The sequence below is a fragment of the Dermacentor variabilis genome, chromosome 7, assembly GCF_050947875.1.
Source record: "Dermacentor variabilis isolate Ectoservices chromosome 7, ASM5094787v1, whole genome shotgun sequence".
Classification (NCBI taxonomy): Eukaryota; Metazoa; Arthropoda; class Arachnida; order Ixodida; family Ixodidae; genus Dermacentor; species Dermacentor variabilis.
The window spans coordinates 55,246,631-55,263,968 of record NC_134574.1 but is presented as its reverse complement, the minus strand read 5'-3'; the positions used below and the strand labels follow the sequence as shown (position 1 = coordinate 55,263,968).

The 17,338-nt window shown below is 46.4% G+C and overlaps 1 pseudogene; it reads left to right on the top strand.

Annotated features, from left to right (window-relative positions):
• The first annotated feature begins 6,513 nt into the window (after positions 1-6,513).
• Positions 6,514-6,694, top strand: LOC142589163 (U2 spliceosomal RNA; annotated as a pseudogene).
• The last annotated feature ends 10,644 nt before the right edge of the window (positions 6,695-17,338 follow it).

Genomic DNA, 17,338 nt, shown 5'->3' with positions numbered 1-17,338 from the left:
TTGCAGTTTAGGGTTTGGCCTTGAATTGAAATTTGGGTGTAGGTTAGCTTGAAATTTGGTGGTCAGTTAACGTGAAATTTCAACGTGTGCCAAGTAAAATTTTGGGGAGGGGCATGTTGAAATCTGGGGGTGGGCCAACTTAAAGTCAGAAGTTAGGGTGTGGGCCAAATTGGAATTTGGACGTGGGCCAACTGAAACTTGGGGGTGAGCCAATTTGAAATTTGGACGCAGACCAAACTGAAATTCGGAGGTGGGCAAAATTAAAATTTGAGTGTGAGCCAACTTCAATTTCGGGGTAAGCCTACTTGAAATTTGGGGTTGGCACTTTGAAATGTGGGGTTGGGCCAACTTGAAATTTCAATGTGGACCTACTTAAATTTGGAGGCGGGCCTACTTGAGATTTTTGACTTGGCCCAATCTCCAATTGAACGCTGCTGAGCGTACTTCGAGTTACGAACACGTCGCGGGCAATCAAGCCCGTTGAGGCGCTTGGGGCGTTTTCATTGGGCGTTATCGACGCGCAGGGATAACGCAGGCGAGAGCTTGCGTGGACAAGGAAAGGGCGCATAACACTGGCTTGGGAAAGCGACAGAGAGGGTGACACGGCATCGCGGCGATGCACTCACCTAGGGTGTCTCGATGACCTCCTCGCCCACCGCTCCGTACAGGGTGGAGACCATATAGAGGAAAGAAAACTATAGCAGGGAGCACTGCGTCACGCAGCCAGCCTTGGGAAGCCAACGCTCCGTGAAGCCACAGTGGTGGCCCAGCACGTGACCTCTTGCGTCGAGATCACGGAGCAAGAATCTAGATTTGCTGAGACATTTGGTAACCAGTGGGCCAGAGGGACGACCGCAATTAGGCGAAAGATGGCGCCACCAGGTGACTGCACCGTACAGGACGTTCACGTTTGCTTGTCGGTTCATCCGGCAAAACGGCCAGTTCGCTTGCATTTACCACAATACCGGACACGCTAAAACTCTCGAATGTCTCTACCCTGTACGAAACGACGGGTGAGGAGGACATCGGCGCACCCTATGCTCTCCCATCAAGCTACGCCTCATGTGCTACTGCGGCGGCTGGTGTTTCCTTCCGGCCGCCCTGCTCCCTCGAGGCGCGCTCGTGCCCGTTGTTCCGGCTCAATTGGTACGATTGAACTGAAGAGGCCGGATACGGCGAGAAAATCTGACAATCGTCTACTGGAGCCTAAACATTCTTTGCGACTGGAAACACTATGAGTAGAGGCGCGTAAGCTAGGAAAAGCGAGTAAGTAAAACTAAGCAAGAACGAAGTCGCAGTCAAGCCAGACAGAGCTTGTGCAGTAGGAGACAGTTCTCAGAATTACTGTAGCGCTTACTGTTCACACGCCTTTCAGAGAGTCATCTTATAGAAAAAAATTACGCATTAATAATAAGTTTTGGCACAGTCTTTCAATGCTTCGCTAAATTTTAAAAAATGCAGTAAATGCAACTGAGAAGTTGCAGCCAGAGAATGCGGCTGAATCCTAAGCGTGGTGGAGTTCGTGAAATGGGATTGCTAAGAAAAATCTTTACCTGCGGCCCGATTAAGATTGCCGTATTTCAAGTACATGTGAAATATTGAAACGCTCTTAGTAAACAAGAGCTGGAGCGATCTAAACGAACTTTGTAAGTCAAATAATACGCATTGTAAGAAGCACAGTTATCATTTGGGAGCCTCATGTTTTACTAATAATCAGCAAAAATTGGTTAAAGAAACCTGAAGCACAATATAAATAGCACTTTGCAACTATACGCACCAAGACAAATATTAATATTAGAATTTCGTTAACTTCCTCTGTTCAGTCTTCTAGAAGCGTAAAAATGCGATACACTGGATTGCAATTAACTTCAAGTTGCTACATTGTTCTCGCGTGTTTCGCTCAAGTCCTATCTAAACTTTTAAATAACTTGTGTAGTTTAGAGCAGTGTACAGTACACCACTTTTTAACCGCCGTGGTTGCTTAGTGGCTATGTTGTTGGGCTGCTAAACACGAGGTCGCAGGATCGAACCCCGGCCACGACGACCGCATTTTCGATGGGGGCGAAATGAGAAAACACCCGTGTACTTAGATTTAGGTGCACGGTAAGGAACCCCAGGTGGTCCAAATTTCCGGAGTCCCCCACTACGGCGTGCCTCATAATCAGAAAGTGTCCTTGGCATGTAAAACCCCATAATTTATTATTTTTACGCCACTTTTCCCTGCTTGTTTTGCTGGGCGAGTTGGTTCATGCTTATCATGGTGGAAAGGACACGGAACCATACGAATAAAAAAGCGGGTAGAGGACAACGTCACTCGCGGCTGACTTTATTCAGAAGATGGTGGCGGTGGTGGTGGATTGGGGGTAGCGACAGGCGGGTTTAGCCTGACGATCAAGGCCGGCGATTGCTCCGCCCGAACGTCTCTTACAATACCGCTGAAGGGTTTCACCATGGCCATCAAACCAGTCTCTCTTTAGAATTCGATAAGGAGACGTGAAGTTTCTTTGCGGGCTATAACTGATCCCTCGGGAAATATAAGATGGTGCAGGCACGCGTGCGGAAGGTCCTTTTTTTTTTTTGCAGATGCTTCAGGAGAGCGTCCCTTTCATCTTGGAATTTCTGGCAGGACCACAAAAAGCGCTCGATGTCTCCTGCCTCATTGCATGCCGTGCAGTTCGGAGAATTGATTCGCCCCGTCTTAAATAGCCAGGCCGGTGTACTAGCAGATCCTGTCCTTATTCGATATAGAAGTGAGGCTTCCTCTCGGTGAAATCTCTTGGTTACGCAGGGCATATGCGGTGGAACCCAAAGCGACCCAAATTGATTTCGAATGTCAGATTTTTTCACCCAATCACTCTTTGGAGCCTTGACTTTGGGAGGATTATAGAGCGCTGCGTATGCAAGCGCATCAGCTTTTTCGTTGCCAGAAATACCAATATGGGAGGGAATCCACTGAAACCTTACTGTGAAGCCTTTGTTGTTGAGGTCTTTCACGATGGCTAGGGATTTGCGTGTGAACTTGAGGGATGGCAGACCATGGTATAGTTGTTGTAACGCGGCCTTTGAGTCCGTAAGGACAACCACATTCTGCGGAGTTTGACTCCGCAGAATGTGGTTGTCCTTACGGACTCAAAGGCCGCGGTCGTGAGTTTGCGCAGAGCAGAAGCTATTGCTACGCCTTCCACAACTGTCGACGAGGCTATACAGTCCAGACCGCCAGACCAAGTATGTCTTAGAAAGGGGGTATAAAATGCTGCTGCGCATCGGTCTTCGTCTGCTTTGACAGAGCCATCTGTGCATACTTGTAGGTGATTCGGGTAAGTCGTGTTCAGGTGTTCCAGGACTAATGACTTGGCCTCTGCAGATGGTATGCAGCTCTTTGACTGCAATCGTGGTACACTTAAGTTGCGTGTGATGTCCTCGAATGTCCAGGGTGTTTGCATCCTTTCCCTCTGTCTCAAGCAGCGCAATCCTAAGACGGGAAGCGTGTTCAGTGCTGCGTAGAAACGTGAGCGCGGCCTGTTACCTATACGCCATAACAAGGCTTTGCCGGGCGTAGACCCAATCGTAGTAGCTGGATCATGAGAGCCTGGGAAGTCTGAAGTCGCGGAGGGCGTGGCTCAGCTTCGTAGAGCACTTTCTTGTTTCATGCTGGCTGAGGGACTCCAAGGCAAAGTCGAATACCTTTTCTGTGGATTGCTTCTAAGCACTTGTATTGGCTATCTGAGGGTGACATCAGAGCTAGTTGATACAGGATCCGACTGGTAACCAACGCTGTATGTAGCCGTAGTATCGACGTCGGGTGGTTGCCTCAGCGTACGCCAGCGACTCGATTGAGCACTTGTAGCCTGGGGGTCGATGACGCCACAACGTGGTCAACACCGCGGCGCCAGAGTAGCCTGTGGTCTAAGGTAACGCCAAGAAATCGGACGTTGGTTACTTGTCGAATCTGGTATCCGTCCAAATTCAGCTTCAGGCTTGTAGATTTTCTTTTCACTCCAGGAAATAGTACGAAGGATGATTTCTCTGCAGATAGTGATAATCCAATCGTTGCCAAGAGGCGCTGAATGGCATTTACTGCTCCCTGGGCTATTCGTGCGAGGTGGCAGTGCTGGTAGCCGGAGACCCATATGCAGATATCATATCGGCATATATAGATATCTTCACTGTTGTTCGATGTTTTAGTACTCTTGGGAGGCTAGTCATGGAGATGTTAAACAATAAGGGAGATGAAACACTCCCCTGTGGCATGCCGCAAAATATACGTATTTCATCGCTCAAATTGTCGCCAAGACGAACTCTGATAGGAACGTATGTATGAAGTGCAAGAGATGACCCGTGACGCCTGTAACTTCTAACTGGCTGATGATGGCTCTTTGAGACACGTAGTCATAAGCCTTGGAAACATCCATGAAAACAGCAAGTGCCGACAGGCCATTCGCACTAAAATGTTCTATGTGGTTTAGCAGGTCCAGCACATTGTTGCTGGACCTGCTAAAACGGTCAACTAATGGCAACGGTCCATTAATGGACCGTTGCCGAAACCCAGTCATGCACGATGGTAGTTTTCGACCCTGCTCGACATACCAAGTGAGTCTTGTGCACGCCATCTTCTCTATTAGCTTCGCTGCACAGGAGGTCAGCGATACCGGTCTGTGTGAGTCCAGAGCTGCAGGATTCTTCCCAGGCTTCAGAACCGGTACCACCCATGCTACCTTCCATAAATGGGGGATATCCCCGATGACCCACACTTGGTTAAAAAATGCCAGCAAATCATGTCGTTTTCCAACCGGTAGGTTAGTCAGCATCTGATTACTGATAAGGTCAGGTCCCACTGCACAGCGACGTCTGAGGTTGCTCATAGCTGGTTCCAATTCTCTGAGTGTGAAAGGAGCGTCCATTATAGACGACGATAGCGGCGGAGGCGCGTTGGTTGTGCCGGCTGACCTGCCGGAAGAATGTACTTCAGCAAAGGCGTTCGCAAGACAAGCGAGCGTCTTGCCTAACTTCAATGCTAGGGCTTAAAATGGCTTGTTTAGTCGAAAGTTTTCAGCAAGGTTATTGACGATTCACCATATCCTTGGAACTGGCGTGAAGACCGACAGGCTTGCACAAAATGTTGCCCATTGATCTCCTCTTAGTTTTCTTGTGTAACGTCGAATCACTGCGTTAATCCTGTTATATAGAGTCTTCATTGGTGGGTCGCCCTTCGTCCCCATCAGCCTCCGTTCCGCTCTTCTACGGGCAGCGCATAGATTCTTGAGCTTTAGATCCGGAGCGGGGACGTGGTCGGGTAGCTTCAACTCAGCGGTAGCTAATCTCTTGCTATGTAGCATGTCCGCGAACAGGTCTCCAGATGACTCGCTTAGGCCGTCCCTGTACATATCCCAATGCGTCACAGGACAGGACCTTCGGCCATTGGTTTTATATCCAGCAATGATAACGAAGACAGGAAAATGGTCGCTGCCCATTCTATCTGTACTCGTCGTTGACGATGCGAGGATGTCCTCTGAGTTTAATGTCAAGTCAATGACACTGTAAGAGGCCGGTGGTCAAAAAAATGTTGGCAGTTTATCATTTACCACGCAGAGTCCCTCGGTGTCTAAAGCACTAACAATTTGCTTACCACGCGCATCAATCGCCTTATCGCTCCATATATAGTATGGTGACAATCCAGAGAGTATTCGGAAGACAATCACACTGTATTGGAAATGCGCCAGCATGCGCGCGCACATTTGCGACAGGCGACTGTGCTAGACAATTACAGTGTGGTAAGCCGCAATTTCCTTCCCATCCGTTTATTTATTTGTCAAAGCGAAGCGTTCACTGCGAGCCCTCCCGCATTTGCCTGACTATGGCTGCAGGTTACTGATGCTACTGTCGTGCGGAATAGCTCGCGCTTAAAAAATGATTAGTGTCATTCCACTCCTTGAAGGTGGACGACGAGGGAAGCTGCGTATGTGGGCCCATTATAGGCGAACTCTCCATTGCTTTGCCTCAAACGCCGTTTGCACATAAATGGAAGGTGAGGCGCCACTAGCCGCTCCTCGACGATGTTGATTCTCGGAAGATGATGAGGCACCGGGCGTACACATATCTATGTATTGTTGCAAAATGCAGCACGACACCTTTTACTAACGAATCCCGGAATGTGGAACAGACGCGCACCTCACCGCACTCCGGGGGCACGCACTGCTTCACCGTGCGTTTGTCGACGTCCCGCAGTGCAGTCATGGTTGTGAGGTCACTCGAAAACCACAAGCGGTAACACACACAACACAGGCCACCCAAAATTGGTTCCCCACAGACTCCCTGTGAAGCCTGGCCGTTGGTCCCGTGAAACGTTATAAGTTTGAGGGATCGGGGCCACATGGACGGTTCGCATTTCTTTCCGCCTCGTGGTCGTGGCGGGCAGCACGCTTACGGGAGCGCCACCACGGGAGATCGGAAAGAAAGGAAAGGGGATACACAAGCGCTTGGAACGCCGACAAAGAGAGGGTGGTGCAAACGTAGATATGGCCGACGCGGGTCAAAGTGTGCTATCTGTTCTTATCAGCTTAATATCTGATACGGGTTGTATTTGGACCTAAGATATTAAGCTTATTTTCCAAGTTGGCAGAGTGCTTAAAGCCTGCTTCACCTCTGCCGCGGGTCGGTCCGGTGTTTCACTATCTTCGGTATGGGCCCACGTATGGGGAAAAATTATTGATCTAGACGGCTCGATAGACGTACGCAATTTTTTCCAGACCCTAGTCACATCCAGCTTCGCTGTAAAAACTGAAATGCGGGCTCCAATATTTCGATCTAACCTCTGCACCCCAGCGCAGCATGTAGCCCGACGCTCTAACCCTAAGGCCTGAAACTCACGTATACGTCTATCGTGCCAACGCCAACCATAATACAGCTATTTTAGATTATCGCCACGTGGTGTCACATTGCGTGCGGCACGGGTGCGCGAGCGCCTGTGTCATTTATGCCAAAGACACAGGAATAAAATGGGCAAATCTATACTTATTTAACCACTTCACAAAACCTCCGTTTCGTATACATACGAAGATGTGCGTTGGGTCTGTATATTTATTTATTTATTTATTTAGTCATTACAATATGTGCAACCAGCAGGTACTACACATTCACACCAAATATAGACCAGATAGCACTCGAAATTGAATTTCGCGGTGGCGCCATTAGATGGTGCAGCGGGATCAGTGGGAAGCACGAGAGAGTAATCCGGACGCATACACGTCTCATACAATGACCCGTCTCTGCGGTGGCAATACGGTGTGTCACTAAGTCTACATTCATCGTGAGCTCGGTTCTGCCATAATTTTTCGCCATTTGCTAGTATAATGTGTAGCATCAGGATTGACTGAAGTTTCCTCTTACGAATATTTCTAGCGTAAGTGCTTTGTTTAGAATACAAGCCCTGCTCCCTTCTATTGCTGTATTTTACCTTCTGTAAGGTACTCAGTGGAATGTGCGCCCACCAACATGATTTATACGTTTCCGTGTGTATAAAAATTAAGGAGCTGCAAAAGTAACGCTTCCTCTACTCTACCCAGCTGTTTCACTTGTATAATGATTAAACTAGGAATGCGACAGTCGACACAGTGACACAGATTGTGGAAAACGTAAGTTAGGCTGGGCGTTGAAGATTAGGTTACGCCTCTTCTTTTTTGCTACTGTGTATTTGGTTCATGGACGTGCAGTGTGATTAGAAGCAAGAGAGCGTTATCATTCGGACAGATTTTAGAACCCCTCGCTTCTTTCTGCCTGCTAATTAGGTGCAGTTATTTAGGCATGACTTATACAACTTTTCCCATTCTATTTTGGAGGTCTTACGAAGGCAAAACAATCCCTACTTTCAAATTTCAGGTGCTCTTATCGAGGAGCAAATAGGAAGAACAGATGCGAGCCTGCGCACTGGTGCTCTTAGAACATCGGTTTATTCATAATTTTGACGCTATCAACGTCCAACAGGGCGGTACCGAAAGCCCAAGTATCTATTGTTATCAAGTGGCACCATAGAAAAGTTCACTTGAGTAACAAACCCCTATTCGCGCGATATCATGGTCGGAACGCTGCTTCTTGTGGAGTTAAGGATTTGAACTGTTGCCTCGAAGTCTCACATTTATTTATCATTGTGTTAGCAATTATATGGACACTCGAGGCGCATTTTTGCCGTCGCCGTGGTGTTCCGTATAAAGTCTAAGGGCGATAAAACCGTCTCCGCGCGTCATACGCTGTATGTGCGAGTAAAATCATGCGAGGTAAGCCGACGATTGCGGCTCAATCTGGCGCGCGCGAAGAAAGAAAGCGGAGAGGAAACGCGCCGCCTTCCGTTGCGCGAAAGGCCATGGGGGAAGAGGAGGGGCTGGCGTTGTGCTCCGGTTTCAAACTGTGCGTTTCGTGACTGGGCACAAGGGGAACTGACAATCGCGGCTCCATCTCCCGCGCCATACAAGGAGGAAAGTGGGGAGGCGGCTTCGGCTCCGCAAACAGGTGCGTACTTTGCACGGCGGCGCGCGCCGAATCTTGATAGAGATCTGCAGACGCCTCATACCGTTGTGCGCGCTGTGTTCTCGCCGCCCTCGCGCTGAAACGATAGTCCGCATGAAGGCCACTTCGCTCGCTGCTGCTGCCGCTCTTGCTCACACCAGCGTTTTGACAGCGAGTGTTCCCGGGAGCTCATCGAGCGTGATGTGTTCATGTTTGCTTGTGCGCGCTGACATCATGCTTGTTAATTCAGTTAGTAAGCGAGTGTTTCCAAGTTTATACGGCCGATAAAACTACTATTCGTACTTTGTATAGTTGTCCACTAATTTGCTATCACAATCGACGCTTCGCCTTCTGGCCGAAACTGCGACTTTTGTATGTATGTATGTATGTATGTATGTATGTATGTATGTATGTATGTATGTATGTATGTATGTATGTATGTATGTATGTATGCATGTATGTATGTATGTATGTATGTATGTATGTATGTATGTGTGCATGTATGTATGTATGTATGTATGTATGTATGACAAACGTATGTATGTATGTATGTATGTATGTATGTATGTATGTATGTATGTACACGCTGATGGCGGCATGACCCCGTTATCTCCCAAATGTTACCCTATACTACCCTTGCACTTACATTGTGGTTGTACACAAACAGTTTAGTCTCGCAGATTCATGTTTGTTTTTGCGAACTGTGATGCGTGCGCTATTGCATGTGTTTGTCCCTTTCTTTCCAGCAGCCGTGTGCTGCGCGGAAGATGATGAAAGTGAACTGTAGATTTTTCGTAAAGGGCCCTGCTTAGAGTTAACTCATAACATTTTGATGGGGGTAACTTGGTTCATCTTCTATGCGTATACTTGGAATGGCGCAATATATCGGCGGAAGAAAAGACCTCTTTCCCTTTCTCCGCCAATATTCCTCGGAGTTTTCTCCGTTTCTCGATTAGCCACATTTTCCAACGAACCCGAAAGATTTTGGTCGGATGCTTGCTTTTCAGATCAGTGGAGATGCGAAATTATTCAGGCCCTCGGAACACACAGTGCACACCGCTGCTTTACTTGCTGAACAAACGCACAACATAGCTCGATTGTTGGCCCTGCTCCTTTGCTGTTATCGATCCTGGTTGTGTATGCTAAACATCATCCCTTCATTTACTGGATCCCCCCCCCTCTATAACGCGCCCGCCAAGCTTTTGAATGCACGTACAAAATACTCTTGCGTATTGAATTTGTGGGTCATCTGCATTCGTTGCGCGTACCGATCGAAAACGATGTTTTTTTTCCCTCGTTGCTTGTGTCTCTACAACAGTCTCTCGAACACAACTTAAGGTCGTTTTGATTTTCCTAATATTTCGCTTCGCCTGCTTTTGTCGTTAAGTGCCTAAATGTTTTCCCAGAACAAACAACGCGAGTCAAAACAAAAAAAGAATGACAATGTTGGAAATTCCTTTGGACCCGCATTACTACAACCTTCCTTATGTTTCCGAAGAAAGGACGCGCGATTTGAATAATACTGATGTGATTGAGACGTCTTAGGGACGTCTTACTTGAATATGTCGTTACACTACGAGAGGCTACGGATAAACGAAAAAAAATACCAGTGCTGGGCGACTCTATCGCGACATTGGATGTGTCGGCTGTATAGTGCATGAATACGTTCTCTCATCCGTCTTCACCCATTTGTACAACAACAACAACACTAATAATAATAATAATAATAATAATAATTTATTATCAAATCTGCGAGTATAAGTACAGAAGTCGGATTCGCCTAAGCCATCCCAGTGGCTTGTCACGCGAAACCCAGCAGTCAGTAACAAGACTCAGCCAGAAACTGACTTTTCTTTCTTTTGCAACAGATAAAAAGAAAAAGAAATTGAAAACTAAGGTAGCGAGTGATAAAGTACAAGGCAAAAGAAAGAGAATCACGAAAAAAACGACAACAAAGAAAACAAAAAAGCGAAGAAACGACCAGCGAGCGAAGACATGTTTCAACAATGACAGGAAGAATAAAAATATGACGCCTATAATCATTCTGTGTACAATGCCCTTAAAGTTTTGCGAATGTCGCGTACAGACTCACAGGAAGAAATTTCAGAAGGAAGAGCATCGAATATATCTGGAACATAAAAGGCTCGAGTACATCTGCCAAATCTGGTACGTGTGTGAGGAACTGAAAAAGCAGGTGCATGACGTAAAGGACGGCAAGGCACAGTGGGAACATTATTGGTATCCGTCCAGAAATGTTTCAGTACCACTGTATGAACAAACAGTGAGCGCATGGTCGGCATTTTTAGCACCTGAAGAAGGTTCATCTCTTGTGGTCTGTATACGTCATAAGTAACACTTTTTAACATACAGTTTATCAACCTATTTACACGGTGATGCCAGGTACCAGAACAATGTACGAATGTTGTAATCCCATACCTGAGCACACTGTAGGCTAAGGAGCGAACCAAAAGTTTCCTGACAGACAAGGGTAAGAACACTTTGATACGGTACAGTAAACAGACGATTTTACTAAATTTGGCACGTATGTAAGATAAGTGAGTAGAAAAAAGAAGCCTAGAATCAAACCATACGCCCAAATACTTTACAGAGTCCGAAATATTTAATGGAGGGCAGGAACACTTAATACATCGAGAGCTATGCAGATAAAGTGAAGAAGAAAGTGAAATACGCTTGAGTGGGCTATGGCAAGAAACCAACTTTGATTTAGAATGATTGATGTCAATTACATTTGCACCAAACCAATCCATTAATTTCCCGACGTCATATTGAAGTATTGAGAATGCGTCTGGAAAATTCACATCTATAGCTAAAAGTACATTATCGTCTGCATATTGAAATAACTTGCAGATGGATAGCACATAGCAATAATAATAATAATAATAATCATAATAATAATCAGTGATTTAGTTTATTTACCGTGCCGAGGAACAAACCTAACGTCTCAATACTGGCGCATGCCGACATTAAAAACAAAAAAACTGCAGGAGGAATATGGGTTACAGAAAAATAAAGCACAAATGACCAAAAAGGACAATTTTGAATAGAAGGGTGTACCTACAACAAATCGCAAGGTAAATACAAAAGAAAAGGGACAACAATGGCAGCTGAACAATGCGTGAAACTATGACACAACAACGCAAATCTCGGGAAAAAACAATGACAGCGAGTTATGAAAAATATCAAGATCATGAGAGTAAGCGTTTTAAAGACTCCGTTTATTCTGTTGAGGTTTGAGTGTTTGTGATGACAGGCAATAACATGGAAAGGTTTGTGTTCTGTTGCGATCATGCGCGGAATACGAAATATGATACAAATGAGGAGTTCAGGGCAGGTGAGGATACCGCGAAGGAGTTTGAAAAGAAACGGAAGTCAGTGCGATTTCGTCTGCAGAGAAGTAAGCACAATATCAATAATCCAACAGTTCTAAAACAAAGCCCAGTGACCGCGCTAGCAGAGCGGTGATGATATATGCTTAGAAACGTTTTCTGGACTCGATCTGTAATGTCACTGTTAGATCTAAAAATACCATTGCAGACGACGGACACGTATCGCAGTTGAGAAAGGCAGGTTGTTGTGCACAACTTACGGAAAGGTGTAGGAGAATTGAATTCTCTCGTTAGTCTGCAAGCAGAGCCCAGAGATCGCCTCACCTGCATTGTAACGCTTTTAATGGGAGCCGAAGAATGCAAGGTTGTATCAAAATGTACAAAAAGATCATGGATCTCAAAGACTTGCAAAATGGTAAAGAATGCACAGAAGAGAAAAAAATTCTTGCTGTGTTTCTAATGAAAGTCATGACGTTTGTTTTGGCAGCATTCAAGGTGAGCTTGTTATCTTCGTACCACTCAGAAAAACAAAACAAGTCAAACTTCAGGATGCGAGAGTCACCTGCAGTATGGAGTTATTTTAAAATCTTGATGTCATCGGCGTATAGAAGTAAAGAAGGATTATGAATAGCGGAAAGAACGTCTTTAATAAAAACAAATGAAATCAGTCGTCCTAATTACGATCTTTTAGGGGCGCTGCTAGTTGCCAAGTGCAAAGAAAACGTTTAGCCTTTGACATTAACATGACAGGATCTATCCATAACATAACTGCTCTAGAGGCTGACAACTTACAAGGCAGCACCAAAGTAAGCAGGGTTGACCAGAAGCAGGGAGTAGCTGACTACGTCAAAAGCTTCGCTGAGGAATGGTGCGGACTTGCCCCTCTGAAGTACCGGTGTGGATATCTGCGTCGTGAAACTTGCGAGGTTTGTAGCAGGGAAGCGGCCAGAGAGAAATCCATGCTGCTTAGGAATCGATGAGTTCTGCACCGTAACAGAAAATATGTTGCGAACAACAAGCTCAAAAATTCCGAGCACACCTAAGAACTTCTGACGAGTTGTGAATGCGAAGGCATTACTGTCTAATTGGCGCCGATGATGGGTCCTTCGTGTTTTGTGCTTCGAGTAATACATAATAGCGGTACGTGCTTTCCAAGTCAGATAGCAGCAGCAGCAGCCTGCGGTGCCATCGCCGCATGCCACCAACGTCCTTTGCGACGAGAGGCTGAGGAAGCAGCAGCGGCCACCAGTGCCGGTAGGCGCGGCAGCAGCTAAGTGGGGGTCAGAGAGAGATATACGGACCACAGCAGAAGGACTACACCGCGTACACCAGGATACACCGCGTTGAAGCCTCCGCCACCGGCTTCCGGGAGCGAAACGGCGGCACCCGCACGCACGTGTCACGTGACTGGTACCGACAGCCGGACTCGCTCCGTGGCGTCGCGTCTCCGCGTCTGCTCGAGGCGCGCTGGTTACGGGGCGTCGCGGCGGTGCCCTCTCCCCTCACGCAACAGCTAGGACGCTATATATCACTGCAGCTGGTGTTCCGATTCGCCAGCTCTGCTCCGTCGAAGCGCGCTCGTGGTGTGGCGTCGAAGCCAATGGAAATTTAGGTGCCGTTTCGCTGCTGCAGGCGCCGGCTTTTAACCCGAAAGGGTTTTATGCCGCAGTGCACGATCAACTTCCTGTAACGGATGTGACGCCGGCGCGAATATGGTCTCTCTCCCAGATTGAGGGGCTTTACCTTGAAAGGGATTGCGCCGCCAACTAGGAGTGGTGAAGCGAAGTACTTTATGAAGACGCTAACGAGCGCCGACAGTAGTCTCAGTAGTCTTCGGAGTCTTCGGTAGTCTCAGCGCAGCGGAGGCTTCAACGCGATGTATGGTGTATCCTGATGTAGGCGGTGTAGGCCTCCTGCTGAGGCGAGGACGCATTTTCCGCACATGGCTTGTCTCTTGCGTCCGATTAGCATGTGACGCCTCGTCGCCTACGGAGTGCAGCAGTGCTTAAACGCCGCCTACTGTTTCGCTTGAGATGGCGCCAACTAAGAAAACTGCTGCGCTAAGCGACGCAGAAAGGCACTGACGTCGACGGGCGAATCTCGCTCTCGTCCGGTGAGAGCTACGCCAGCGTGAAGCAGAATACCTTCGCGCGTTCGTGGCGCACCGCTTCGAACCCCTCCACTCGCATTCCTGAAGCTGAGCGCGTCGCAATTCAACTATCTGCCCAAAACATTGCGGAGTCGGGCCAAAATGCTCGCACTTCCGCCGAAACGACTCGGCAGCAGGACGCCGCTCGCCAAGCAAACCTGCAACACGGTCGCCGACCCGCAAATCGTGCGCCTTTCGCTGCAACGGACCGTGGGTTCACGAGGCGATTTACTAACAACTGGTTCGGTTTGGCTTGTACGGTTTGCGAACCACTGTTGTTTATGGCGGATTTGCGTAGTGCTCCGCCGCGTGCAATGCAGCGTATCCGGGACATGTTTCCTAGTCGCGCGTCGCTCGACAACTCTCGCTTGTGTCGCAATTGTCGAGGATCCGTGTGCAGTGGTACGGGTCCGGTGGTGACAACTTGGAACTCAATTATTCGCGTACAATAAAAATGAAACGGCTTCTGTGAAGACGCAGTTCACTTTCGTGTTCTACCGATCCCTGTGCAAGAGGCATCAACCGTACTTTTTCGCTCAGTGGGCCATTTGACGCTTTCGCATCAAAGCCTCATGACGCGGCACACGGAAGAGAAATCGGGCGATAATTCGAGGTACCAGTCTTAAAGCCAGACTTAAATATAGGAAAAACACGAGCAGTTTTCCACGTGTGAGGAAAAGTGGAACTATCCAAAGAGTTATGAAATACCGGAGCGTGTATATATATATATATATATATATATATATATATATATATATATATATATATATATATATATATATATATATATATATATATATATATATATGTTTCCTTAAGCCTTTAGAACTGCGGGGGAGATTCCGTCAGGGCCGCATGATAAGCAAGGCTTCAGGCACTTAAGGCATTCGTGTATGAGTTTTTCATCACACAACACAGCACTAGAAGTAGAAACTGTCGCGTGCTGCTGGCTGATACCGGCGACACCTGAAGCTGTATTTAAGGATGACAAATGGGCAGCAAAACAGTGCGCGACAGCTCGCACTTCGGCTCCCCTTGAGTAGAGCAGGCTAAAAACATTGTTGGCGTTTGCTCGAGCGCTTGCGGGTATACTTCCAAGATTCCACCGGCCAGTCAGAGGCGCTCTTTTCCCAGAATGCAATATCTGAGTCGTGATCCCGCTTATAGAGGTATTTGCAGAGACTGGGAAAAAATCGGAATTCTTCTCTCCACTCAAGTACAGGAATTATGGATTTTCGGTGCGCGTGACCTTTATGCTTCAGGGCAGTTATAGGTTGATATAAGAACCAGCGGGGATAATTAGAACTTGTAGTTCTGTGCTGGGGAACGTATTTGCACATACAGCTCAAAACAGATCTACTTATTCATCGACAGTGGTTTTGTCTGTAACCAGTGACCAATCTATGGTTAACAAGAAATCATGTAAACCAGCGTAATCACCACACTTGAAGGCAAAGTAAATGTATTTATTTATACCGCTGGAGGAGCTCTATCTCGGAGCTTACAGAGGCAGTTATCTTCAGTGACGGATTGAACGCATCGGCACGCACGAGGGAAATGTAAAAACGACAGACATATACAGGGTGCTTCAGCGAACGCTTTCGAAAATATTTAAAAGTTGCCTATGGCAGATCTCACAATTCTACTTCATGAGCTGGTCTACTCGAAGCGGCGGATTTTACTTGCACAAGGAATTGAGATGTAAAATCAATTAATTAATAAAAATTACTAATTAAGCGTTTACCTAATTACATTATGATCCATATTGCAATTTACAAGTTCTAGCAGTCGACTTCGCAAGGCGGATCCACTTGGAACGAATTCTCAGGACGACACCAGTTTCGAGATATAAATTCCCGAACTTTGCGGAGAAATGCATTGGCGTTCCAGTTGATTCGTTAAAAGAAACGTCGTTTCATGCACTGAAGCACACAAGCAACTGGAACGCCAATGAATTTCTCCGCAAAGTTCGGGAATTTATATCTCGAAACTGGTGTCGTCCTGAGAATTCGTTCCAAGTGGATCCGCCTTGCGAAGTCGACTGCTAGAACTTGTAAATTGCAATATGGGTCATAAGATAATTAGCTAGAAAGTAAATCAGTGAATTGTTATTAATTAGTCGATCTTCATTTCAATTTTCTGTGCAAGTATTGTCCGCCGCTTCGAGTAGACCACCAGCTCATGAACTAGAATTGTTATATCTGCCACGGGCAACTTTTAAAGATTTTCGAAAGTGTTCGCTGAAACACCCTTTATAACTTGAGCTTGCGACACGCAAAGGTCTAAAACGTTACAACAGCAATTGGTGATCAAGTTATGGTAATAACAATTAATCAGTGAGTCAATCAATCAATCAATCAATCAATCAATGTATCATTTTTCATTGGTGCGGTACGGAATTTTAAACTTGCTAATCTCGTTTTCTGAAAATGTGCGAATTTGAACAATCTTGATTAAATATCGACACCTTATATCGATAATCCGCTTGCAACAGTTACTGTAGTGGAACTTTTTCTTTTGAATGCAACAGACTTCGTTAAATGTGGTGCGGTGGTCGCCGAGCTACGCGATTTCTCCTTTGCCATGCATTTATACAGGAGCCCCCGAGCGAAAGCTTCCTCTCAAACGCAGAAATGCTGTTATCAGACAGCCGTGGGACCATTTCGACTAGCATTTGTTCATTTGAGAAAGTTCAATTTTTTTTAGTATAGGAACTGGAATTTTGATTTAGAACTTGAAAGATTTTACGCAAATGTCTGAAAATTGAAAGTTTAGAAAGAAAATGAAACACTTACTTTACGAATCTGTAACTCTGCCTCAAAAATGGACATTGCGCTTTTGTAAAATGCGTCTGTTATAGCATACGAAGCGGACAAGTCTGATTTACGAGTTTACAGCTAAAGGGAGGTTGTCTCAATGTTTAGGAAGGGTTCGCAAAAGTCCTACTCGCAAATTAGTGGTTCATTTCAGACGCAGCTTTCTTTCTACAAATTTCAAAAGCTTTTCTTAAAATATTTGTAGCCTAAATAAAAATATATTATTTTCTAGGGTCAGTAGATCTTAACGTTTTCTCTTGAGTGGCACAAACCCGATCGAAATTCGAGCCACATTTCTCCCTTTTCGTGCATTTAGATAGACGAAGCCGTGCTAAAGCTTCCTCTTATTATTACCACCACTTCGTCATCCAGCAGAGAGCATCGTTCGGGCGCTCGTAAACGAGCGAGGCTCTGATGGTGGCGCGCCAACAGCGAACTTCCGTTCGCTTGCCTGCACTCGTTGCTGTGCATTTTCGTTCCATTTGCGCCAAAGAAGCAACAACGTGTAGGATCATCATCATTAGGGA